The following is a 26,088-nucleotide window of genomic DNA, read 5'->3' as shown; positions in this document are numbered from 1 at the left end:
TCAGCTGTCACCCTGGGGTTCCCAGCACCAGCACCCAGAGCACCCTTTGCCTCTACTCTGTGTGGTGCCTCCAGACACCTGGACCCCATTGTCTTCCTCTTTCTTGGTTAACATCCTTGTTTTGATAGCTCACACCCTCCAGTTGATTCCTGAGAAAGGATGCATGGGAGACAGGATCTTGAGATCCTGCAGATCTAAAAGTGTTGTCATTCTACTTCCACAGTCCCTAATTAATGTTCCGATTGTGTATAGTAATCTAGGGTGAAAATTACTTCACTCAGAATTTTGAAAGGCTTTTGCTTCTCAATGCGGATTCAAAAAACTGAAATCATTCTCATTTTTATCCCTTTTTATGTAATCTGTGTTTATGCCACACTAGAAATTTTTGAGGATAGATTTCCTTACCCTTCGTGTTGTGAAATTCATAATGCATTGCCTTGGTGTGTTTTCCTTCCTTCCTTCCTTTCTTCTTTCTTTATTATTATTATTTGTTCTCATTGTGCTTGGCTTTGGTAGACCATTCTAATTCACTGACTCATGGCTTTCAGCGTCAGGAAATGTTTTGTGTTAGTATTTCTTGATAATGATTCTGTTTCTGTTCTGTGGGTTGTCTTTTTAGTTGGGCACCACGACAGATAATTTTACGTGTCAATGAGACTGGAGGCAGGCTGTCTAGGTTGACATTGTTTTTAGGTGTGTCTGACGAAATTAGCATCTGAATAGGTGGACTCAGTAGATTGCCTTCCTTAAAATGTGTAGGTATTATCCAAACTGTTGAGGGCCTGAGAAGAACAAAATGTGGAAGAAGGAGAAATTTTCCCCCCTTCCCTTCTCCTGCCTCTTCTCATCTTTTCCTGCCCTCAGATTGGGATCTACATCAGTGACTCCCCTTGTTCTCAGACCTTCAGACTGAGGCTAGCATTACACCATTGGCTTCCCTGGGTCTCCAGTTTGCAACGAAAGATAGTGGGACTTCTCAGCTTCCATACTCCTGCCTGGATTAATGGTGGTTCTATTTCCTGAGATTAAAATCTCAGAATCACGGGCAAGTTTGGTAGGCAAAGTTTGGAAGAATTTGAGGTACCATTCAAACATCCGATGGGAAGTATTCTTAAAGAAATTTTGTATTTGGGCCTCAGGCTTTGGAGAGAGAGCTGGGTTTCCTGAGGTCAGGGACAATCAGGACTGAGAAGAAAAGGGCTTTTGTGATAAAGAGGGCATTAGTTACCTTGGTGAAACTGTTGCAGTTGTTTGATGTACGAGAGAAGCCAGGCTGGAGTGGCTCGGCGGAGACTAGCAGGGGTGAGATGGGTTCATCACCAGCTGAGCGGAGCTTCCCTTCAAAACTGAGTTCGTCAGTCCTACCCATTCCTCTCCCCACTCCCTTCCGCCACGACTGCTCCTCCAAACTCATCTATAAATTTCTCCTGTCACCTTCAGATTCATACAATTCTGGCATTTCCACTATACTTATGCAGCCAGTTCCTAAGGCCAAGTCAACCCCTCCTCTGCCTTTTCTGCTTTCATATCTAAGCTGTTAAATAATGTAATTAAATGTGTACAGCTGTGTGGTTTGTTTCTAGTAAAAATTCATGGTCACCAGCCCCGTGGCAAGCTGAAAGTCTTAAATAACCATTTACCTTCAAATAATTTCTCAGAATAATTTCAAACCTCTAAAATTTTCATTAAAATTTAACAGTAACAACTTGCTGCCACAGGAGAAGTCTGGCCCACTGAGTAAGAGGACTTGCTCTTCTCTACCTGTCAGAATCTGCACCTTGATCTAACTGTCCTTTCCCTCTTGTTGTAAGAGATGCCACCTGGCTCTTTCCCACCACAGAGGAGACTGTGGGCAATCTGTAAAACATTCTTATAGACATAGCTTCACTTGCGCAAACAATCTCTTCTCAAGCCTGGACTCATCTTTTTAAAATGCAAGTGAGGGGAGGTGGGAAACGCAGAGACCACAACTGGGGGATATATTTAAAGGAAAAAAAATACAAAAATGGGATTCTGGAGCCCACCAAGTACATTTTATCATCTACTAAGTTTTACTCAAGTTTTGTACTGAAAACACAAGTCCAATTTTTGATGGGCAGTCTATCCAAGTTAGCAAAAAGACAAGAATAAATTAAAGCAATAGTGATTTTATACCTATGAATAACCAGGAGGGAAGAAAAGATATTAACCCAAAGAAATGATGGTATCTTTGACTCACAAATTATACCACATGGTGTCCCCTGGGTGATCTATTCATAAGGTTAGGTGGTTATGCATTGAGCAGTTGTAAACATTAAAACTCATCTTTTCAGACCTGTTCAAAAGCTCCCTTTGTATTGGACACTGACATGCCACTCCATCCTCTCCTTTTATAAAGAATGGAGACACCAGAGGTTAAGATAAATTCAAAGTTTCAGCCAAGGGACGTAGGTGTTCTCAGTCCTTTAAACATCTTTTTATAACATCAGTCTTCTAATAAATACTCAAAAATACTGGGGTGAATGAACACAGATAGCAAGGTAGAAGCCACAAGGATGATTGTTGAAAGTTGCCCCCAGCAGCCAGAACATTCCTGTTCTATCAGACAGTGTGGAAGGGACGAGAGTCAGCTCTCCAACCATGATTCTAAAACCTCAGTCTACACCAGCTCTAGACTGGGATGTGACTTTAAATGCTGGCTTTCTGAGAAAACACACAATGCCCTACCTAAAATTTGGCAGCACCGAAAAGACACTAAAGAAAGAATACAAAAGGGCTAAATGTTTCTGGACTGTTGCACATCTACTATTGGTATGTTTTCAAGGTGTCAGTAGCCCAACAGTGTATGAAAAGCAGTATGAAGTCGGAAAAACAGATGAAAGCAGTAGCCCAAATGCTTTCATCTGTTTTTTTATACTGAGTTTCCAAGTGAGAGTTAACTGAAGTAACAAGTCTGCACCAAAAAAGTAAAAATGAAGGTAAGAAATGTTACTAGGACTTCTCCCCGTTAGACATCGATGAAGAGAAAAGCTATAAACGTGATAGAAGTCGGACTCACCCACCGCATGCTCCCCTTACATACGATCTTAACTATTTCCCTAAAGAATATTGACAGTCCGATTGCTCCAGGGAAGGCCCCTGCTGAGTCATGCTTGCTCCAACAAAGCGAAACTCTTAATTTAAACAACTGTTTTCATAAATAGATAACATAAAGCACGGTGTGATTTTGTCTGGAGCACATAAATCCTCATATGTTACGTTTTAAAAATCTCTTCACCTGCATTAAAATTATGATTTATTCATATGAAAGTTCACTTTGCTGCAACTTATAAAGATAAACTCTAAGTCTGACATATATAGAAATCAATGGTCACTGTCATTTTTAACTAGTACTCAGCATTTTTTTTATTACAAAGTTATACTGGTTTTAAGAAAGGTGAAAAGCAATAAAAGATGCTATAAAATTGGGAAAAGGAGGGTGTAAAGCTATTTTTAAAACTGGACAATATAGAGACTTTTTAGGAAATTTCATGCCAAAATGATCATCGACAAAAATACTTGCCTATGAATCAGAAAGCTATCTGGCTGGGAAGTCTAAATACAAGAATAGAGGGAAGTAACAAGGGAAAAACATCACATCAATGATTTACAAAGCATAAATTGAAGCTAGTATTACCTGCTATAAAAGTACACTGAAAGCTAAAATGATATACCAGAGAGCAAGTGTGTAGACGTGAAGATCAAGTATTTAAAAGCAAACTTCAAAGATAAATGAGTCAGGTCTTTTACTTTCAGTCAAGATGGAGTAAAAAGGACTGGACTTACTCTCTATCTGAAAAAACCACATGACCTGCCAAAACATCTGAAAAACTGAAAAACAGTTTTCAAGTTGATACCAGACATCAAACAACAAACAGCTTTGATCCCTGAGAGACAGGAGGCAAATGAAGTGGGTCTTATAATTCTCTTACTCACTCTCTTGAAGGGAGGGTTAAGCCAAGCAGAGTTGAAGAAATGGATCTGAGAGTCTAGGGAGACCAACACAGCGTATGCTGTAAAGGGCAGGACTCTAAGGAGGCAGTTTTGGTTAAAATATTCAGGTAGGTACACTGTTTAGCCAGAGGACGGAAGAGAAATTTAGCCGGTGTGTGAGATGGGGGCGCTCAAAAATATATATCTTCTGCCTAGTCTTGTCTTGTATCTCAGAAATAACATTTTTTCTTCTTCTTTTTTTTTTTTTTTTGGTAAAGATACAGCCGCGTGTGTGTGTGTGTGTGTGTGTGTGTGTGTGTGTGTGTGTGTGTTCATACGCACAATTATTTTCTGCATTACATGTCTTAAATGACCAAAGGGTGTTGCTTTTGCTTTTTTCCTGGAGACATTCAAATTTCCAACTTATTTTTAGAATATTTGCAATAATTCTGCATTTTGAGGGGCCTCCTTCTGTACAATTCTATAACATGAAGAGACACTTACCTTAGAAATAAGTGCTTTGAAGTTCCACATGCCTCTGTGAGCTCATGACTGAAACCTTTGGGTCTAAACTGTAGCATTCTTTTTTTTTCAGGTTCCTCCAGCTCTCAGCCTACACACTTATCTTAATTTCATTGTTTACATGTTTATTTTGGGAAGGCAACATTTAGAAAAGTGGAATCTGCTTCAAGAAATATGAAGTGAGAATTCCATCACAGTGTAAATACTGAAATCAAGTGACATTTATTTTTCGCACATCTTTTATTGAATTCTATATTTTTGGATATCACCTTTTAGAGAGCTTGTGATGAGCAGGATATAAAACACGAACCAACTGTCAACTGAAATTCACATGTTAAATTGCGGTAAAAGTTTGAAAATTAGAACTGATGGTGAGGTAGTCTTTCCCTCTCAACTTCAGAAAGGTGAAGAACTAATTGAGACAATGAACAATTTTTAAGTCAAAGCACAAGATCAATATTCTAAAATATTGCTACTGAAAGGCTTCAGTGTATTTTCTGAAGCCAGGATTTATTCAACAAATGTGTATTAAAAACCTAATATGGGGGATTTTCCAGTCAAGATGACAGAGTGGTAAGACCATGAGCTTGCCTCTCCTTGTGACTACAGTGAAACCACAACTGAAAGCTAAACCATTGGAAGAAGACTGAAACCTAGCAAAAAAAAAATCTTCTGCACTGGAAACATAAAGAGGGAACCACAAAGAGGGAACCACAGAAGGATGGTAGGAGGAGTGTGCTCACAATATAATTGGGCCCCATAACCCCCAGGTGGGCAACCCACAAGCTGAAGATTTGGTAAATTGCAGAGGTCCTCCTACAGGTGTGAGAGCTCTAAGCCCCACGACAGGCTCCCCAGCTCAGGTCCTGGCATTGGGACAAAAGCGAGACCCCAGGACACCTGGTTTTGAAGGCCAGGGGGGCTTGGCTCTGGGAGTCCCATGGAGCTGGGGGAAACAGAGACTCCATTCACTTGAGAAGCATACATGGAAACTCACATGCATCAGGTCCAAGGGCAGAGGCAGTGATTTCATAGAAACCTGGGCCAGACCTGCCTGCTGGATTTGGAGGGTCTCTTGGAGATGTAGGGAACATGTGGCTGCAGCTCACTCAGGAGACATAAAAGCTCATGGCAGACATTCCAGGGATGTTAATCTACATGAGCTTTCCTGGAGGCTTGACATCTTGATTGGATCATTAGCACCAAGACACAGCCCCACCCAACAGCCTGTAGGGAAGCCTCAGGCCAAACAACATACAGGGTGGGAACACAGCCTCACCAGTCAGCAGACTTCTTGAGCCAGAAAGGCCTCTAGACATAGCCCTATCCACCGGAGGTCCAGGACCAAGCTTCACCCAGCAGTGGGCAGGCACTGGCTCCTCCTGCCAGGAAACCTCCACAAGCCTCTAGTCCAGCCTCATCCACCAGGGGAAGATACCAGAAATAAGAACACAATAACCCCAAAGCCTGTGGAAGGAATCCACAAACACAGAAAGATAGACGATATGAGGAGGCAAAGGAATATCTCCCAGGCCAAGGCACAAGATAAAATCCCAGAAGAAGAAATAAGTGATGAGGAGATAGGCAATTTATCTGAGAAAGAGCTTAATGTAATGATGGCAAGATGTTCAGAGAACTCAAGAGGAGTACAGATGCACAGAGTGAAGTTTTTAGCAAAGAGTTGGAAAATACAAAGAATACCCAAACAGAGTTGAAGAAACCAAGAATAGACTAAATGAGGCAGAAGAATGGATCAATAAGCTAGAAGACAGATTAGTGGAAATCACTACTGTAGAACAGAAAAAAGAGTGAAAAGAAATGAGAAGAGTTTAAGAGAACTCTGGGACAACATGAAGCACACTAATGTTCACATTATAGGGGTCCCAGAAAGAGAAGAGAGAGAGAGAAAGGACCTGAGAAATTTTTGGAGAGATAATCACTGAAAACTTCCCCAACTTGGGAAAGGAAACAATCACCCAAGTCCTGGAAGCACAGAGAGTACCACACAGAATCAACCCAAAGAGGAACACACCAAGGCACATAGTCATCAAACTGACAACTAAGGATAAGGAGAAAATATTAAAATTAGCAAGAGAAAAGCAACAAATAACATACAAGGGAACTCCCATAAGGTTATCAGCTGATTTTTCAGCAGAAACTCTACCGGCCAGAAGGAAGGGGCAAGAAATATTTAAAGTGATGAAAGGGGAAAACTTACAACAAAGAATACTTTATCCAGCAAGACTCTCATTCAAACTTGATGGAGAAATCAAAAGCTTCATAGATAAACAAAAGCTAAAAGAATTCAGCACCACCAAACCAGCTTGATAACAAATGTTAAAGGAATTTCTCTAGTCATCAAACCATAAGAAAAGAGAACAAAAAGAAGAAAGAGAAAAAAAAGAGAGACCTACAAAAGATTGCTTTGGCTGTTTGGGGTCTTTTGTAGTTCCCTGTGAATTTTGGAATTGTTTGTCCTAGTTCTGTGAGGAATGTCGCAAGTATTTTGATGGGAGTTGTGTTGGATCTGTGGATTGCTTTAGGTAGTGTGGCCATTTTGATACTGTTGATTCTTCCAATCCAAGAGCACAAGAAATCTTGCCATTTCTGTGTCATTTTGGTTTTCAGAGTATACATAACCTCCTTGGTTGAGTTTATTTCTAGGTATTTTGTTGTATTTGATGTAATGGCAATGTCTCTGCCAGTTAAAAATTCTGGTTTTTGAACTGAAAAAAAAAAGTGAATGAAGGGCTGCAAATGGCAAAATATCCTTTTTCATGGGTGAGTTGTATTCCGCTGCATCTTCATTATCTATTCAACTATTGATGTGCACTTAGGATGCTTCCATGTCTTGGCAATTATAAATAATGTTGCTGCTAATAGCAGGGTGTATGTATCTTTTTAATTAATTCTTATTTTGTGGTTGGGTTTATTCCTTTGATAACTATGCAAGTTTAAAAAGCTAAAACTCTAAATGTTCTTAGGAACAATAAACAGTACATATATGTAAATATAAAAATATATGTGCAGTAAAAAAGATGATCTATTAAGCCATGAAAGACATGGAAGAATCTTAAAAGACATATTATTAAATGAAAGAAGCCAGTCTGAAAAGGCTACAAACTGTACAATTCCAACCAAATGACATTCTGAAAAAGGCATAGCTACAGAAACAATAAAAATATCGTGGTTCCCAGGGGTTCAGGAAGAGGGAGGGAGGGAGGAATGAACAGATGGAGCACAAGGGATTTTTAGGACAATGAAATTATTCTGTATGACACTAGTGGTGGCTACATGTCATTATGCATTTGTCAAAACCCATGGAATGTACAACATCAAGAGTGAACCCTAATGTAAACTATGGCTTCTGGTTGGTAATAATAATGTGCCCATGTTGGTTCATCGATTGTACCAAATATGCCACACTGATGAGGGATGGTGAGAGTAAGGGAGTATATATGTGTGGGTGGGGAGGGCTATGTGCGAACTCTCTGTATTATCTGCTCATTTCTGCTGTGATTCTGAAACTGCTCTAAAAGAGTAAAGTCCATTTAAAAAAAACACCTAATATGTATAAAACATAGTGCTAGGAATAGGATGGGAAAAGAGACAATTACAGAAAAGTATTAGGTGTGGTCCTCACCCAAAAAAAAGTTACAGCAGAAAATAAGAATTATCTCTGCAACTCAAGTGAATTATTGAGAAAATGTATGTGACACAATTTTTAAATCTCTTTTGGAAAAGCGATAACCCATTCACCTAATGGCTCCTAATATAATATGGAGCAGAACTAGGGTAGACAAAAGTTCTTTAAATCCTTTATGAAGAGTTCACGCCACAGAGCATCCTTATTTGGGATGCTCTTCATTCAGGCAGCTCCGACAGATCAAAAAATAATAGTGTCCAGTTAGGAAATCCAGGTAGCTCATACCTGGCACTGTATATTCTCCAAACATGAATCACCACATTGCAAGCCACCCTGGAGGTGACCACCAACATTATCTATCACCTTCAGTTTTATGGACCATCAATGTCTACAATACATGATTGAAAGTTTTCCAAAAACAAAAGAAGATGTGTAGATATTGAAAGAAACAGGGGTTTGGGGGGCCACCACTGACTTCCTCCTCAATCTGTTTTGTAGATTAGCTCTCTGTGGGTGGCCACCCCCAAGGATGTAACTCTGAGCCAGGAATCCCACAAATTTAAATATGACTCAACTCAGTGTACTTCAAAGTTTATCTTATCTCTATCTGAATCACTCACCTTGAAAGTCAAGTCCTGACACTAATTTACTGCCTCCCCAGAGACAAGGACTGATTTAGAACTCCTAAATCAGAACAGCATAGACTTGGATGACAATGATTTCCTGATTTTTTTAGGGTCCCTAAATCTAACTTGGAATATATCCTTCAAACAGACAACTGAATATTGAGATAAATGGTCAAAGGAACACTTAAATTCAGATATGTGGAAAGTTAGTTTTCAGCATTTGAAAAATATACATTTTGAAACAGCACCAATTATACAGCCATTGTCTTGGTGTACAATTATAAGTGAGAATTTATAGAAAGCGAAGAAGGTTAAGTGGTAAATACAGAGAAACTATCAAAAGGGGCAGAATCTCCAACTTTCAAAAGTAACCTTGGGATGCTGGACACTTGAAGTAGAGCAGGGTCACTGGTCAGCAGGGAAGATACATGGGACCTTACTCCATCTTTACTCATTGCTTTTTGGGGAGTTACACAGTGTGTGTTGGTTTTATTACTGTTTGTTTTCTTTTCAAAATACTTTTCTATTTTATGACCCTAAGCTCTTATTGATTCTGACTAAACCACCTTTTCTGGTGTGAACCAAAATTAGGTTATATATATTTTTAAACATCAGTAACAGTTCTTTTAAGTTATAATTCTTTGTGCACTGATTTTTAAGTCCAATTCCATGAGATGCTAATCTTTTGTGAGAATATGGACCATATCTGGACAGAAGAGGAGAAAGGTGAAGGGCTTTCCACACACAGAAAACTGCAACGTGGGATAGAATTTTGACCACTTTACCTTGAGTGAGGTGTGATGAGGCCAAATGCAGACCAGGAGGGAAGCCAGACAGAGCCACGGCTCTGTCACCTCTCACTCAGAGAGCACAGCATGCAGATAGAGCCAGCCTCTGGGGTTGCAGGCCACTGAGGTAGGGAGAGGGACCTATGGGGACACGATTTTATTGCAGTTTCTGTGGGAAGGAAAGGGTGAAGCATTGGCTAGTTTGACAAATTCTAGCAGGCACTGGAGTCTAGGGTCTGTCTCTGGATGTCTGCTACTTGGTCCTGCCCGGGCTTTTTGAGTGAGTGTGGTATCCTAGAATGTGTGACTCTCATAAGGAGCTGGGTGGGGTTGTGGATTTCTCTGGATGCTCAAGAGGGAGAACTGACCAATCTCCAACCTCTAGCCAGGGTCTCTCAACTGCGTCAAGACAGCATCTTCATAAAGTATCACAGATGGCATCTGGCCCTGTGTTATAATATTATGGGTGATCTGACTGAGTCGTCTTCTCCCCCTGGACTAGACATGACTGAGTAAATATTGGATAATGCAGACATATATCTGCAAATCCATCCATTTTATTGTTGCTAATGACTGCTAAAATAAAAGTTCCAGAAAAGCAGAGACTTGGCCTCTTTCATTAACTGCTGGATCCCTACAATGTGGAGCTCAAAATTCATTACATAAATGTTTGTTGAATTACTGTATGAATGAATTTCTCTATTACATGTGTTTTGTCCATTACTGTTAATTAAGTAGTAAGCAAATAGTCTAAAATTTACACGTAAATAAATGTTTGGTAGTAAAATAATATTTTAAGTGCAATAAGGAAATATCATTGTGTCCTGATAATCTTCAAAGATGAAATACATTCAACATATTTGTAAAATTTTAGCTTCTGTTTTGACATATATTTTCAGTATATTTACCTGTATTTTGTAAACTGAATCTATTAGAAGAATACTTAAGGAGATTACTTTATGTGTTTCTATTGTAAATAAGAATTATCTTTTCATTAAGAATAGTCAGGTGTAAAAGAATGAAATGGCTAAAAATCTAAGCCCTAATTGAAAAATTTATAAATTTAATTTTAGCTTATTCATTAAACAAACATTTAACAAACACATTTTATAGGCAAGGTGTCCTATAAATGTATCCACGATCCTAAGTGATGGACTTACCTGGTAGTGTTTCTCTGTTGGGGATACATAGCTGTAGTTTGTAAAACACCCTCTGTTTCATGAAGAATGCTCCCATCTGAGCACTTAGCCCAGGTCATGGAGGAGATAACTGGGAATGCTACCTCACTCCCTTTCTCTCTACTAGTTCATTACTCTCCCTCTTTTGTGGATCCTCAACCTCAGTATATAAGGATGCTTATCTCTCCCACATTCTTCTCTTAAACTTAAGGATCCTATTCCTTTCTTTTCATTCTCTGAAAAACCACTACAAAAAAAAGATTTTTTTTTGTAAGTGAAAAACCAGTAAGATGGCATCCACTTTCTCCACTGCCCTCCACCTTATCTCATCTTTCTTCAGGAAATGATACTTAGGCAGTAGGTAGCATGGTGGTGGAAAAGTGGGCTCTAAAGCCAGACAACCTGGGTTCTAATCCTGGGTCTTCTACCTATTGGTTCTATGACCTTGGTTAAGTTATTTAATTTTTATGTGCTACAATATCTTCATTTGTAAAACTGCTATAGTGATTGTACTTAACTCATATGATTGATGTGAAGATTAAATAAGAGACTTTGTGAAAAGTACTTAGAGAAAACGATGTCCAGTGCTTGTTGTGTGCCAGGTATTGTCATTATTATTGGCCCATAATTTTTCTAACCCATCATCTGAATCTTGCATTGACAAAGATCATGAATGCCTCAAGTGGCTGTATTTCCAGGTATGCCAGGGACAATCCCAGTATACACTTGTTGTCCCAACATCATGATGAACAGCATTCTGTTTCAATCTCAAAAGTGTTCCAGTTTGGAAATAATTTACATGGTCATCGTAGTAATGTCTTTATAATTAAAAAATCCAGTGGGTCTTTTCTGTGTATCTTCCTAGCAGTACCTCAAACGATACTGCATACCCTTGTTTCAGAAATTCTTCTTTAGTTTCTGTAATTGGAAGGGTGATGCCGTGTCTACCCTACCTTTTTCCATAAGGGTTTCAAGGATTAGGGAGTGGATCCCTCTCCCAGAACTTCATGGAGAATGCCCTGCTCATGTGTTTGAAAGGTCCACAAAAATGATGGCACTTCAACAATAGCTCTGTGACAATGTTCATATCCATTAATGGTACCTATGTACCATTTAGGAAATAACTATGTCTCACCCTGTGTTTTGTTAAATCCCATCAGTAGTTGGATATCAATTTACTCTCTAGGTCTTCAGTTTTTGACCTTCAAAATCAAGTATTCCTGCTTTTCATCCAACCTATGACCTCTTTAATGAGTAAAACCATCCAGGTACAAGATAGACTTTATGGATTAAAAAAAAAAATCACCCGTCAGAATCAGGAAGTCTATCTCTCCGAATAGTAACTTCCTGGTGCCAAAACCCATGAAACCCTAGTTGAGTCTTTTAGTGTTATCTATTAAATGGATTCATTGCCATCTACCTAATTAGATATTCAATATTTAAATCACTACCACTTTCAGAATTTGTTAGGAGACATTTGTGTCCTCTTAGAGATCAGCTCCCCAGCTCCTTACTCTTCCCCAGTCTGGTTTATGTCTCTATTCTATATTCCTCCTTGCTGCTGGGATCCACATATTCAAGTCTGAATATATTCAAGCAAAATTAGTGTTCTACTTTTGCTGTCACTTACTAGCTGTGAGACCATGAGGCATTTCCATATTGTCCCTGTGCCTCAGTTTCCTAATATGTACAAAAGAGGATGATGATGCTTACTCAACAGGGTTTTGTATGGATGAAACAAAAATTAATGACATGTATAAAGTGCTTTTTAATTATACAGCAGTGTACAAGTTATTGTACGTTATCATGATGCTCGTGATTCACAGATGGGTATGTAGCACTTCTCGATCTCACAAATGCATTTTATTGGGACTAGAATCTATGACTTATCACCTTGGGTATTCAGTTTTAGTGTCACCTACTGTCTCAGGCACAACAAGGCTGAACTAATGCATGATTTGCACTGGGGAATGCTATGAGAGAAAAATGCCATATGACTGTAAATCCAATTTTTTGTACTCGATAGTATTTTATGTAAGCCTGACTCATTTGTCATTTCCTGTGTGTAGGTGATTGTGGTGACTGGGGAGTCAGCTTTTTAAAAATTGCCTTCAATACCTATGCCTTCAACATATATTTAGGTCAGAAAAAGTGAGTAGAATGCTGGACAGTCTGGTCCAAAGACTTGTCATCTTATGTGAATGTAATCCTGAAAGGATCCTAAAGCTGCAAGATGTTACCCTTTGGGTCATACTCTGTGGTGATGTATTTTCTTATTTCAATCGTCTATTGCTATATTCCTTTTAACTTCTTGACCTCAGAGAATTTTGCTAATAATGTTGGGTTTCATTTGGTTTATTTTTCTTTTGCTTGCAATTTTCAACAGGAGATCTTTTGAAAATACATGTATATATTTTTTGTAATAGCATAATTACCATAATTTCACACAAAGAAACTAGATAGAATTGATGTGACATATTTAACAAAAAAAACTTTTTCTGAATACTAGTGAAGGAAAGTAAAATGACAGTGGTTTGATGAATTTCCAATCCTATATATGCATTACTAAAATATTCCTGAAAAGCATTGTTACTGAGTCCAAGCTCATACTACTTGCCATACAACAAGCTAACAAATTGAGAGATGAGGTGTTGGAACAAGGAATAGCAACTTTATTTGGAAAGCTAACAGACCAAGAAGATGGTGGAATAGTGTCCCAAAGAACCATCTTACCCCAGTTAGAATTCAGGCTCCTTTAATACTAAAAAGGGGAGCGGGGTGTGGCTGGTTGTTGCAATCTTCTTGGTGCCAGAATTCTTTGTTCTTGTAGCTGTTCACATAGATCTGGGCAAAAAGTTCCTATAAACCTCCATTAAGACAATTGTCACTCTCTGTTCTGCAACTTTTTATCTCTATATGAATGAAAAGTGTTATACTTTAAAGGTCAAGCCCGGGCATATATCTCACGCTACAGGCAACATTCTTTTACAAAGGTGCAGAGCTAGCAGACTAAGCACAGACAACAGAACAAAAAATTAGAGCTAAAGGAATAGACCCAATATGGAGTCAATTTGTTCTTCTCTGTTACAGTATGAATTGACATTGCTAAACCTTCTGTGCTAAGATTTTTGAGATATACTGTCAATAAAACCTTATTTATTAAGCTTACTCATTTTAAGTAAAACCAGTACTGTATACTGACAGGTTGAATATATAGTTATAAAAAAATAGTCTCTGAACCTTGAGTTAAAAGGAAGAAAATTACAGAAAATACAGTAAAACTAAAAACATTTTACTAGAGGGAAAGAAAGGAAACTCATTTGTTGAGATTCATTGATAAATGGACCATGTAAGGAGCTAAATTTAAGATGCAGTTCTCATGGCCTATGAGCACAGGGTCTAGAGACAAAACCCAGGGTTTGAACAATGGGCATGTATCATTAAAGATATGCCCACAAAAAGCTTCCCTGTGTAAATGTGAAGGAAAAAAGACATCTATTATAAACTATAAGAAAAATTATCTGTAATAAGTCTCGGAATAAAAAGAGTGAAACACATTCTTTTTTGATTTTTAACCATGAATTGTTTCTCACTTAAGGTTAAAGATTTAAATCATATGTTTTGCATAGGTTTGAAAAAAGAAGTCAAGTATTCAACTTAAACCCATTCTTGGTGGTAATAATTCTAAGCAACTGGTAGAAGTGAGTGCTAAGTCCTTTTATACTAAATCAGTTCAAATAAGGTGTTAAAGTGTTTTCTAACATAAAAATCCAAAAAAGGATGAGGTCACCATTAAAATATAGAAGAGAAAAGCAAAGAAGGAAACACAAGCAAAAATAAGCAAAAGAACTGACAGCACAATAAAACCTGCAAAATCTTAACATTTTGAAATTATAAGACCAGAATATAAGAAGTATGTATATAATATGTTTAAGTAAACTTTTCAAATAATTAAAATATTTTCAAGGAAAAACATACTTATTAAAATGTCCAAAAATATTTGAATAAATATTTAAATAAACACTTTCAGCTATGGAAAGTATGAATATTGAGTTGAAAAATTCAATGGATATGTTTAATGAGCTAAAGAGGGAATTAATAAACTGAAATAGAAATCAAAAACCACATCTGTATATAAAATAAAAAGGAAAAGAAATAAACAACATAGAAAAGAGTTAAAGATACAAAGGGAAATATGAACATCTAATATATATCTAATCAAAACCAGAAATAAACAGAAAGTAGAGCAGAAGCAACATACACAGAATTGTGAAAAAAGACCAAAAAAAAAAGCTAGGTTCCTGAAGCTTGGAAGTAGACCCCAAACAAAAAACACCTATACCAAGTCACATCATGGTGAAACTGAAAAACACCTAAGACAAACTATCTCAAAATCAGACAGAAAAGTCTAATTATCTCATTTAAAACAAACAAAACAAAAAAACTAAACAAAAAAGCAATACTTAGAGTGTCATCTGGATTCTCAACATTCAGAGTTAGAAGATAATGGCATAATGTGCTAAGAAAAACATTACAAGTGCCAACCAGATTTATATACCCAGTTAGAATATCTTTCAGGAATAAGATTTTCTTGTAGACATTTCATACAAAGTGAAACTGCAAAATTTTCTGGCAAGAGACTCATTAAAATCAATTGTATTTCAGTGTATTGAAGTTAGGTATCTTGCTTGTAAAGGAGTAAAGATATGATGAATATTAGTCTTTAAGAAGTACAAATTTTAAAAATCTTTGGAAAAAAAAGAAAAGTGAAATAAATTGTAAGCAAAGAAATGTAATAAGTTAAAAAGCAATGAATTTTAAAAAGAGGCAAGAAATGAAAGACTGAATGCAGATATGGTGGGTCAAGTACAAAACACAGAAAGACAAGGTAGAAATGCTTTATTTTAAAAGATTGTATTAAAAAATACAGCTATATATTATATATGATATCCACATCTACACATATGTATACAGAAAGGTAAAAAATAAAAAATGAAAATACTAACCAAAAGAAAGACAGTCTATTCACATTAAGATTAGAAAAAATGGACTTTAAAAATAAGAGAATAACTTATATTAATAAAAAGTTAAATTCTTATGGAAACTATAGGAAAATTAAATTTCTATGCACCCAAAAACATAGCTCCTAAATGCATAAAGTAAATTTACAGAAAAATAAATAGAAACAGTTAATTCATTTAAAGCATGATCCTGGCCTGGAAGGCTTCACTGGGGAATTCTACCAAATATACAAAGAAGAACATATACTGATCTTTCTCATACTCTTCCAAAAGGCTGAAGAGGAGGGAACGTTCCCACAGTTATTCTATGAAGCCATCATCACCCTTATAACAAAACCAGACAAAGACACTAACCAAAACAGAAAATTACAAGCTAATATCTTTTATGAATGTAGATGCAAAAATTCTCAACAAAATAATACCAAACTGAATCCAACAACACATGAAATGATCTTATACTATGATCAAGTCAGATTCATCCCACGGACACAAGGATTGTTCAACATACACAAATCAAACAATGTGATACACCACATCAACAAAAGAAAGGACAAAAACCATATGATCATCTCCACAGATTCAGAAAAGAACATTTGATTTAAAAAAAAATTCAAAGTATGATCCTGGGTCCCTGTCTTCTTGTGTGTCTCTTCGTAAGTTCTCATTAACCTATACATTTCTGCTTTAAATGTATTACCTTCTCTCATATTATTTCTATGAGTTAACCTTGATACATTACCCTCTCCAATGCCACAGCTGTTGTACACAGTACTTGTGTCAGTCTGTTCAGGCAGCTATAACAAAATGCCATGAACTAGGTGGCTTATAAACAACAAAAATTTATTTCTCACAGTTCTGGAGGCTAGGAAGTCCAAGATGCAATCAAATATATGGTAACTTCTTGCTGTGTCCTCACATGGTGTATGGGGCAAGGGAGCCCTGTCAGGCCTCTTTTGTAAGGACATTAATCCCCCCTCCTGAAGGCAGGATGTCCATAACCAAATCACCTCCCAAAGTCCTCACTCCTAATCCATCTGGGAGGTTAGGATTCAACCTATGAATTCAGGGTGAAGGACAAAAATATTCAAACAGTGGTATTTACCCTTAAACCCAGTTTATATGGCATTAGCTTATTTACACAACTGTCTTCCCAGTCATTTTTTATAATAAAAAATTTAGCTTCAGGTTCTGAAATAATCATGAACTTCAGGACAATTGATGGAACACTTCCCTTAGTTATTTGAATACTTGTTTAGTATAATGTTTGTATTTCTTCCAAACATAAAGAACTGGCTTGTATACTCAGATGCATGAATCATAAAAAATAAAATACATGTAAGTTTGGTTTTAACAGTTTTAAAACTCAATTGCTTGCTAAATCAATAATTCACAGTACATCTGTAATAATTATTGCATAACGATCCATAGGAAAAAATCTGTCTTCAAAAGATGCACTGATTTTAAAAATACTTCCATCATCCAATAATACAAATGTGAGGCTAAATTCACTTCCTTTGTAAATACTGAAATACCAGATGCTTTCTGTAACTAAACAAAGCATAAAACTTGAATAATTTATCACATGAGGCACCTAATTTTCCTCGTTATAGTTGAGTATTGCAGAATGATAATGATGACTTCAGAACTACTATTCCCTCTGCCCATCACATCCTTCCCCCTCTGCCTAGCGAAGTCTCTTCTCTCTTCACATGCAGCTTTATTTCTCCTTGCTTCTTTGTGTAATTCTCCAGGACTCCCTGGAGCAGAGTTAGTGGTTCCCTGTGATGTTCCTGTAGCTTTTTGCATCTGTGATCACTCTTAATATATTGTATTTTCATCACTTCTTCCTATATTGTTTTCCTCCCTTTAAACCTATATTGTATCAGAGGGCAGACATCCTTAATATCTTCATCCTTTAATAAGCATTTATTAAACACCTAATCTGATGCAGGCACCACACTGGTAGCCAGAGATACAGAAAAAGGAACCAAAAGTTTCCACTTACGTGTTTCTTACTTACTCCAGTAAAGAGACAGTAAAACGGTTACAATACAACCAGAAGAGGGCCATGAGGAAGTGGAGGATGTAGATAGAAAAAATCTTTCCCAGGGACTCAGGGGAGGTTTTCTGAAAGAAGCTGTCTGAATTGAATTTTGACAAATGAGGAGGCATTATCTGAACTGGGGAAGAATGACTACTAAGAAAGGTTGGGGTGGAATCAGGGAGAAGGGTTGGTCAGGGAGTATAGGCAGAAAGGACTGGATATCAGGAGCTATGCTGGTGGTCTTGGACCTCCCTCTGCTTTATCTATGCCTCTTGATTATGTGTATATTTCAAATTATTATCAAGTTTCATCTTATCCCTTGCTAAGAGCTCCATTTTGATTTGACAGTGTGATCTGTGTTATCTCAAACCTGAAGCAAAGTAGGTGATAATCACTTCAGAGATTTAGTTCATCCTAGAAGAGCACACTGAGGAAATTCCTGTTTGATAACAGAGGATATGAAGATACTCTCTTGACAACAATTCATGAGAGGAGAAATGTCGTGAAGTTACACATCTTTTGTAGGAATGAGAAATGGATATGGCTGGAGATGTGGACAAGGTTTCCAGAAAGCCTGGCTGAAGTTACAGACCATGATTGTCTGGTACCTCAGCCCCCGTTTTTTTATTGGTCTGCTCTTTTTTTTTTGTTTTGTTTTGTTTAACATTTGTTGTAGTTGATTTAAAATGTTGTGTTAAGTTTCAGGAGTACAGCAAAGTGATTCAGTTATACATATATATAAATATTCTTTTTCAGATTCTTTCCCATTATAGGTTATTACAAGATATTAAATATAGTTCTTTGTTCTATACAGTAGGTCCTTACTATTTATCCGTTTTATATAGTAATGTCTGTTAATCTCAAATTCCTAATTTATCCCCCTCCCTTTCCCCTTCAGTAACCATAAATTTGTTTTCTACATCAGTGAGTCTATTTCAGTTTTGTAAGTAAATTCATCTGTATCATTTTTTTAGATCCTACAAGACATGTAAGTGATATCATATGATATTTATCTTTGTCTGTCTGACTTACTTTACTTAGTGTGATAAACTCTAGATCCATCCATGTTGCTGCATCATTTTATTCTTTTTTATGACTGAGTAGTATTCCATTGTATAAATATACCACATCTTCTTTATCTAGTCATTGTTGATGGACATTTAGGTTGCTTCCATGTGTTAGCTATTGTAAACAGTGCTGCTATGAACACTGGGGATGCATGTATCAATTAAAGTTTTCATTTTCTGGAAATATATGCCCAAGAGTGGGATTGCTGGATCATTTGGTAACTCTATTTTTAGTTTTTTGAGGAACTTTCAAACTGTTTGCCACAGTGGCTGCACCAATTTACATCCCCACTGACAGTGTAGGAAGATTCCCTTTTCTCCACACCTTCTCCATCATTTATGATTTGTAGATTTTTTTGAATTGGTGCTCCCAATTTGCATTGAGTTTTCTCCAACAGTACTAAGCAGGCTGGGTAAAGGAGCAGAAAAAAATGGGGGACTGCATTGATTCAAGCCTGGAGATGTTCTACCTCAGTGTAGTGCATCTGTATTTTGTAAAAATAAGGGGTGAGAGACTGGTGGATATTGAAAAACACTAAAAACCAAAGGTCAGTTTATTTTTTGCCCTGCAAGCCACTCCCCATTCCATTGATATAAAATATCAAAAAAAGTGCTGCTGAAGGACAAGCAATTCTATCTTTAACATATAGAGAGGAGACTAGAGGATGGGAACAAGAATTATCCATACTTCTCTCATCATGTAATAGAATCCTAGCCAAGGACCTTCTGCACTGAACGGCAACGATGGAGACTTTTCAAGTCATTGTAAATATGGGGTGGATCACCCCATAAATAGACACATTCCCCTCAAAATCATAAGCTAGGATAGGTTTTATCAGTAAAACCCACTAATTCATCAGAAATGCCCACTGTTGAAAACACTCTAGAAAATCTAAGCCAGAAGTTGACATACTTTTTCTGTAAAGATCCGGATGGTAAAAAATGTAGGCTTTGTAGGCCATGTGGTCTCTGTTGCAACTACTTAATTCTGCCCTTAGATCAGGAAGCAGCCATGGGCAACGTGTAAATGAGTGGACATGACTATGTTCTAATAAAATTTTATTTACAAAAAGAGGTGGTAAGCTGGATTTAGTCTACAGGTGATAGTTCACCAACCCCTGATTTAAGCAAGTTAAGGTTTTGTTTATTTATTTATTTTTTCTCTGTAAAGCAAGCAGGCACACTCTAATTTATTCTCATAGATATCTTTATTTTTACGTTGCTTGCTTAAATTAAAACCCAGCTGTATTTTAAGTACTGTATTTTTCCAAGTAATTATAAAATAAAAAGACAGAGATGGCTTGATTCAGTAACACATAAGGGATAGAAATGTTCATAGTTAATCATTAGCAGAAGGCTTTTGGGAATGCCTATACCATGATAACTAGCAGATATACTGACTTTGAAATGACTAGATTTCCAGATGGAGTCCTTACTCCTTGCATCTGTGGAGACACGTTTCTTAGAAGCAGCATAATTACAGATAGACGGCACAATGCCCCCCAGTTTTTAGGGAAATGGTCCTTAGCATATAATGACAGCTTGAATATGCTCTTTTTCAGAAGACACTGGAAATTATTCTGCTTTAGAGTTAATGGCCTTAGTTTTTGTATTTGATGTGGGAATAATTTAAACAACAGTTCCATGATAGTTATATTATTACCATTTTTTCAAGTTTATGTTTATGAGCATGATTTATCTTGATTTATTTCATGATACTTTATAGTCACAGCAAGAATAACCAAACATCAGGGCAGGAGAGGGGTTATTCCTTAAAGAGATGGCGCTGCCTAGATCCTGGCAAGCCTGGTGCTAAAGGGTGGTGTGGGCTCCTTAAGGAGTGAGAGTTGCAGAGACCTGCAAGCAAAACAGGGTCCCCCTGAGGCTAAAACCATCATAAGCTTAGGAGAAGGTAGGTGTGGAAGAGGGGGCTCCTTGGGGAAGGCTATGAGAAGCAGTATTCTCAGAAGAATTAGTACCAAGCGTCAATTGTCTAAACGTGCCCTGAAAGCACCTTTTGAGAGGTTCATTGTTTAAAGACACCAGCTCAGAATAGCCTTGAGGCTAGACTATTGACCATGAAACTTGTCAACATGGAATTTAATGTATTAATATAATTCTCACATTTCTTTCATGTACTGAATTTTTAATCTCAATTAGAATCTTCTCTTTTTTTCTTGCATGCTATACTTATAAATAGAGCAGGCATATATTAATTCTTTAAAAAGGGGAAAGACATAAAGAGACATGAAGATGGTGTCTTACATGACAGCTGTTTCCTCTCTTTTGCATCTTAACCATTTATTTTTCTTCTACAGAGATATACACAGTATAGTTAGGTTGTCTCAGAAAAAATCCTACTACCATGAGATTGCCATGCATGAACATGAGGAGGTTTTTGCAGCACTGCTGGAAATTCTAAACCAGGCCAATAGATCTGACATCTACAGTCTGCTGTTTTTCCTATCACTATACCACTGCACATATAGGTAAATTATTGCTGTGGAATGACGATATTTGGGAGAAATCATTGTTTTAATATACTGGAATCTTGTAAGTTTTAAGAAGTAGGATATTCTAAAGAAAACATCAGTGTGACAATTCATTCTCAGGGATTTGGGAGGGTCCATTATAAGGAACCAGAAAATTAGGATAGACTTGTTGCAAGAGAAACCTTGGTATGTTTCCATGGGACAGTGAGGAGAGAAGAGGCAGATGGTGGCAGGGCTGGTAGGCATCTTGTCCTTTAATCACAAACTACACTTCAAAGTCCTTTGTAATAGTACTGATTAAGCAAAAACAGTCTTAGAATAAAGACGACTGTGTAAGAAACTTACTGGATTTATTTTTAAAGATTGAAATAAATAAATTCAGGTATCTGATGAGAATATCTACAAAAAACCTACAGCTAACATTATACTTAATGATGACAAACTAGAAGCTTTCCACTAAGACCAGGAGCAAGGCAAGGAAGTCCCATCCCACCACTCCCTTTCAGCATCATACTGTTGACCCTAGCTAATGTGATAAGGTAAGAAAAGGAAATAAAATGCATACAGATTGGGAAGAAAGATATAACTCTCTTTCTTTGAGGATGACATGATTGCCTATGTAGAAAATTTGAAAGAACTGACAAAAAAATACCTCATACACACACATAAGATTCCAGAACTAATCAGCAATAAACATTGCAGGATATAGAGTTAATATAAAAAAAATCAATCCTTCCCAAATGCCATTAGTGAACGAGTAGAATTTGAAATTAAAAACACAATATCATTTACATTAGCATCCTTCAAAATGAACAACAAATATGTGTAAGATCTATATGAGGAAAAATCATTCACTACTTGTGGGAATGCAAAATGGTGCGGCCGCTTTGGAAGACTAAATGTACTCTCATTATATATCCAGCAATTGTGCTTCTTGGTATTTACCCAAAAGAGTTGAAAATTTATTTTCTCATGAAACCAAGTACATGAATGGAACTTTATTCATAATTCTTAAAATTTGGAAACAACCAAGATGTCCTTCAGTAGATAAATGGGTAAATAACTTGCCTACATCCAGGCAATCAAACATTCAGTGCTGAAAAGAAATGAGTTCTCAACCTATGAAAAGATATGGAATCAACTTAAACGCATTAATTATTATTAATTTAGTGAAATTAATAAGTGAAAGAAATTGATCTGAAAAGTCTACATAGTATATAACTCCAACTAAATGACTTTCAGGAAAAGGCAAAACTATGGAGACTGTAAAAGCATAGGTGGAGCACAGAGGATTTTCAGGGCTGTGAAACTATTCTGTATGACACTACGATGGTGGATAAATGTCATTATACATTTATCAAAACCCATAGAATGTAGAATACCAAGTATGAACCCTAGTGTAAACTATGGACTTTGAGTGATAATGACATGTCAATGTAGGTTCATTGAATGTAACAAATGTACAGCTCTGGCATGAAATTTTCATCATAGGGCTGTGCATATGTGGGCATGAGGGGTGTATGGGAAATCTCTGTACCTTCCCCTCAATATTTCTGTGAACCTAAAATTGCTCTAAATAATAAAGTCTATTTTTGTTGCTTCCAAAATTTTTTAAAAATTGACAAATGACTTGAAGACATTTCTTCAAAGAAGATACACGAAGAGCTAATAAGCACATGAAAAGATGCTCAACGTCATGAGTCACTGGGTAAATGCAAGTCAAAATGACAAGATTCCACTTCACACCTACTAGGATGCCCTTGATAAAAACAAAACAAAACAAAAAATGGAAAATAAGTTTTGGCGAGGATGTGAAGAAATTGGAACACTTGTACATTGCTGATGGAAATGTAAAATGGTGCAGATACTGTAGAAAATAATTTGGCAGTTCATCAAAGAGTTCAGCCTATAATTAGCATATGATCAAGCAATTCTACTCTTCGGTGTATAAACCAAAGAATGGAGAGCTTGGATTCAAACAGATACTTTCAAATTAACATTCATTACAGATTATTCACAATAGTCAAAAAGGTGGAAACAACCCAAATGTGCACCAAGAGAAAAACAGATACACAAAATGTGGCTCATACACACAGTGGAATGTTATTCAGCTATAAAAAGGAATGAAGTTCTAATATATGCTACAATATGGATGAACCTTTAAAACATTATTGCTAAGTGAAATGAGCCAGTAACAATAGGACATGCATTGCATGATTCCATTTATGTGAAATATCTAATAGGCAAATTCATAAAGATAGAAAGTAGATTAGAGGTTACAGGGCCTGGAGTTATTAATTAATGGTTACAGAGATCTATTAGGGGTGATTAAAAAATTTTCGAACAGGATAGTGGTGACAGTTTGACAACATTTTGAATGTACTTAAGATCACTTAATTGTACACTTAAAAGGGTTAAAATCACAAATTTTATTGTATATATTAACTACAATAGACTTTTTTTAAAACAAGGAGTTGTTGGTTATGTGCATTGGAAAAGAGGGAATCTGCTTTTCTTCCTTTCCCTAATACTCAATCTTATCTGAAGGAAAATGAGTCCTTAGAAAGAAATGGTTCAAAGGCAAGTTTTCTGAGAATTCCAAAAAAAGACTTAAAATATGTTTCAATAAATTGGGCAAATGAGGAAATTCCCAGCACAAAAAAAAAAAAAATCTCCCAAATTCTGGAGTAGTTTTGACTCTAAATTGCCTTCCTCTATTTGTAGAACACTTAGGAGTGAAACTAACCCTGAATTATATGAAGTTATCTTTTTAAAATATGGCTCTGATTGTGTCTATCAATAAGGCTTTATAATCAGTAGAGTCAAGATGCTAACTATTTTTTTTAAATTATCTGATTGAAAAAATGATTGTGAAATTTTAAAAATCATTTCTTAATCCCTGCTTAAATTATCTGAGAGGGAGGTCACATGTTTGACACAAAATCACTTAGCAAAGCAAGTAGCAAGAGAACATAATAACCACCCTGAGGCAGTGTTCTTCACCTGAGAAAAGGTAGTTCTAAAAATCAGTTTTGTATTATTTGATATATTCTTTATATATATATTTTTCTCCTCCATTTCTCTTCTTTACACTCCCAGAAGTAGCCAGCTGTTAACGTCCTCAAAAAGCTGTGTGACAGGGTGAAAAGCAGAAATGACATGCAAGCCTATGGCTTTTGCTTTCCCGAAGTCTACACTCTTAGAAGAACTGAGACCATTATAAAAGGAGGGAAAAGGGACTTGCAGACATAGGTAGACTATCTAAAGAGATATGGAAAGCAAAGCTTAAAGAGAGATTTCCCCAGTTGGAGAGGTCTGTGGGTCTGAGGATAAGAAAGAACTTCTACCTCCTTTCTGAAGGAAGACTCGTGGCCACAGGTATCTTTGCAGGAGCTCCTGGTGTCCCAGAAGACAACCTCTGGACCAGAAGAGGAGAGATGGGTACAGGAGGTGGAGGGCTCTGTGGCCATCCACTGGACCCAAGATGGAAGACTAGATACTGTCCCTCAGCCCACTCCCCATCAATGTCTTGGCATTCTCTATGAGATCCAGAACTAGCCCCAAAAGGACAGATGCTTAGTTTTCTATTAGTTCAGTAAAATAGTAGCTTGGGATCAGACACAAATTTGAGCTATGAAAAATAAAAAGTGATTTGCACAGCTAATTTTTTGGACAGTGATTTATGTCCACCAGGAAAGCAAGCACGTACATACCTTACTTAATTACAAAGCTGAGTAATTGCCTTGGTGGTGAGTCCAATATAGTAAATGTCTGCATTGTTTATAATAATATTTTCCATAGAAATATGCAGCCTGTGGCAGGAATAATCAGAAAAATCCTACCTGGTTTCAGGGTGATTATAGATGTCATGATCATGATGTCATAATCACACTTATGACACTAGTAACTTTGATACTAACTAGGGTTTCTAGCCATAAAGGGAGAGAGGGTTGCTCTCTCCATTCATTCTACAGATATGTATTGAGTACTGCTATGTAACAAGTATCGTTCTAGGTTTGGAAATATCTAGTCAGTAGAACAGACAGATATCCCACCCAAGTAGAAGGGGAAACAGGCAATAAATGATACATTTAATAAATAACAAGGAAACATAGTACACTAAGATGCTAAGTAAGTGCTACCCAGGTTGGGTAGGTTGTAATGTTAAATAGGATGGCAAGAGAGAACAACCCAAAAAGAAGGTAAAGGGGTTCAAGAAGTATGAATGTGGGTAGAACATCCTTGGAGGAAGGAAGAGCTGGCACGACAGCCCAACACGGTTTGTGCCTGGAATATTCATGAAACAGTGTGATCAGAATCATGGCCCCCCCCAAAGACTTCCATGCCCTGATCCCCAGGACCCATGAATATATATCACTTGGCAAAGGGAAATTAAGGTTGTAGATGGACTTATCCAATCAGCTGGACTTGAGATGGAGAGGGGACACTGGATTACCCAAGTGGGCCCAGTGTCACCACAAAGGCTCTTTAAAGGGAAAGAGTGTCACAGAAGAGTCAGAGTGCTGGTATGTGAGAAGGTGGCATCCCAGCTTCTTGATCTGAAGATGAAGGAAGGGAGCAAGAGCCAAGGAATGTGGGCTACCACCAGAAGTGGGAAAAAAACAAGGGAAGATGCATGCAGTCTCCTCTCTTAAGCCTTCAGATGGAACACAGCTCACTTGATACCTAGACTTTAGCCCAGCAAGACCAGCATCTGACTTCTGACCTAAAGAATTCTTACCACTTATAGGAC

At 37.1% G+C, this 26,088-nt stretch overlaps 1 long non-coding RNA gene across 3 annotated transcripts in view; it reads right to left on the bottom strand.

The window, feature by feature from the left end:
* The window catches only part of LOC140697808 (uncharacterized), a 30,858-nt gene extending 5,677 nt beyond the window's left edge, over nucleotides 1-25,181 (bottom strand). For 2 of the 3 annotated variants that reach the window (XR_012075157.1, XR_012075158.1), the window contains exons 1-2: nucleotides 25,049-25,181; nucleotides 9,531-9,702 (exon numbers count right to left, since the gene is read on the bottom strand). This is a non-coding gene — a long non-coding RNA (uncharacterized lncRNA). The remainder of the gene's footprint in view (nucleotides 1-9,530; nucleotides 9,703-25,048) is intronic. The other variant, XR_012075159.1, reaches the window with a different exon arrangement.
* Nucleotides 25,182-26,088: the final 907 nt, after the last annotated feature.

This window comes from Vicugna pacos, chromosome 8, assembly GCF_048564905.1.
Source record: "Vicugna pacos chromosome 8, VicPac4, whole genome shotgun sequence".
Lineage (NCBI taxonomy): Eukaryota > Metazoa > Chordata > Mammalia > Artiodactyla > Camelidae > Vicugna > Vicugna pacos.
Note: the sequence above shows the minus strand (reverse complement) of the source record. Positions and strands in the feature narration are given on the sequence as shown.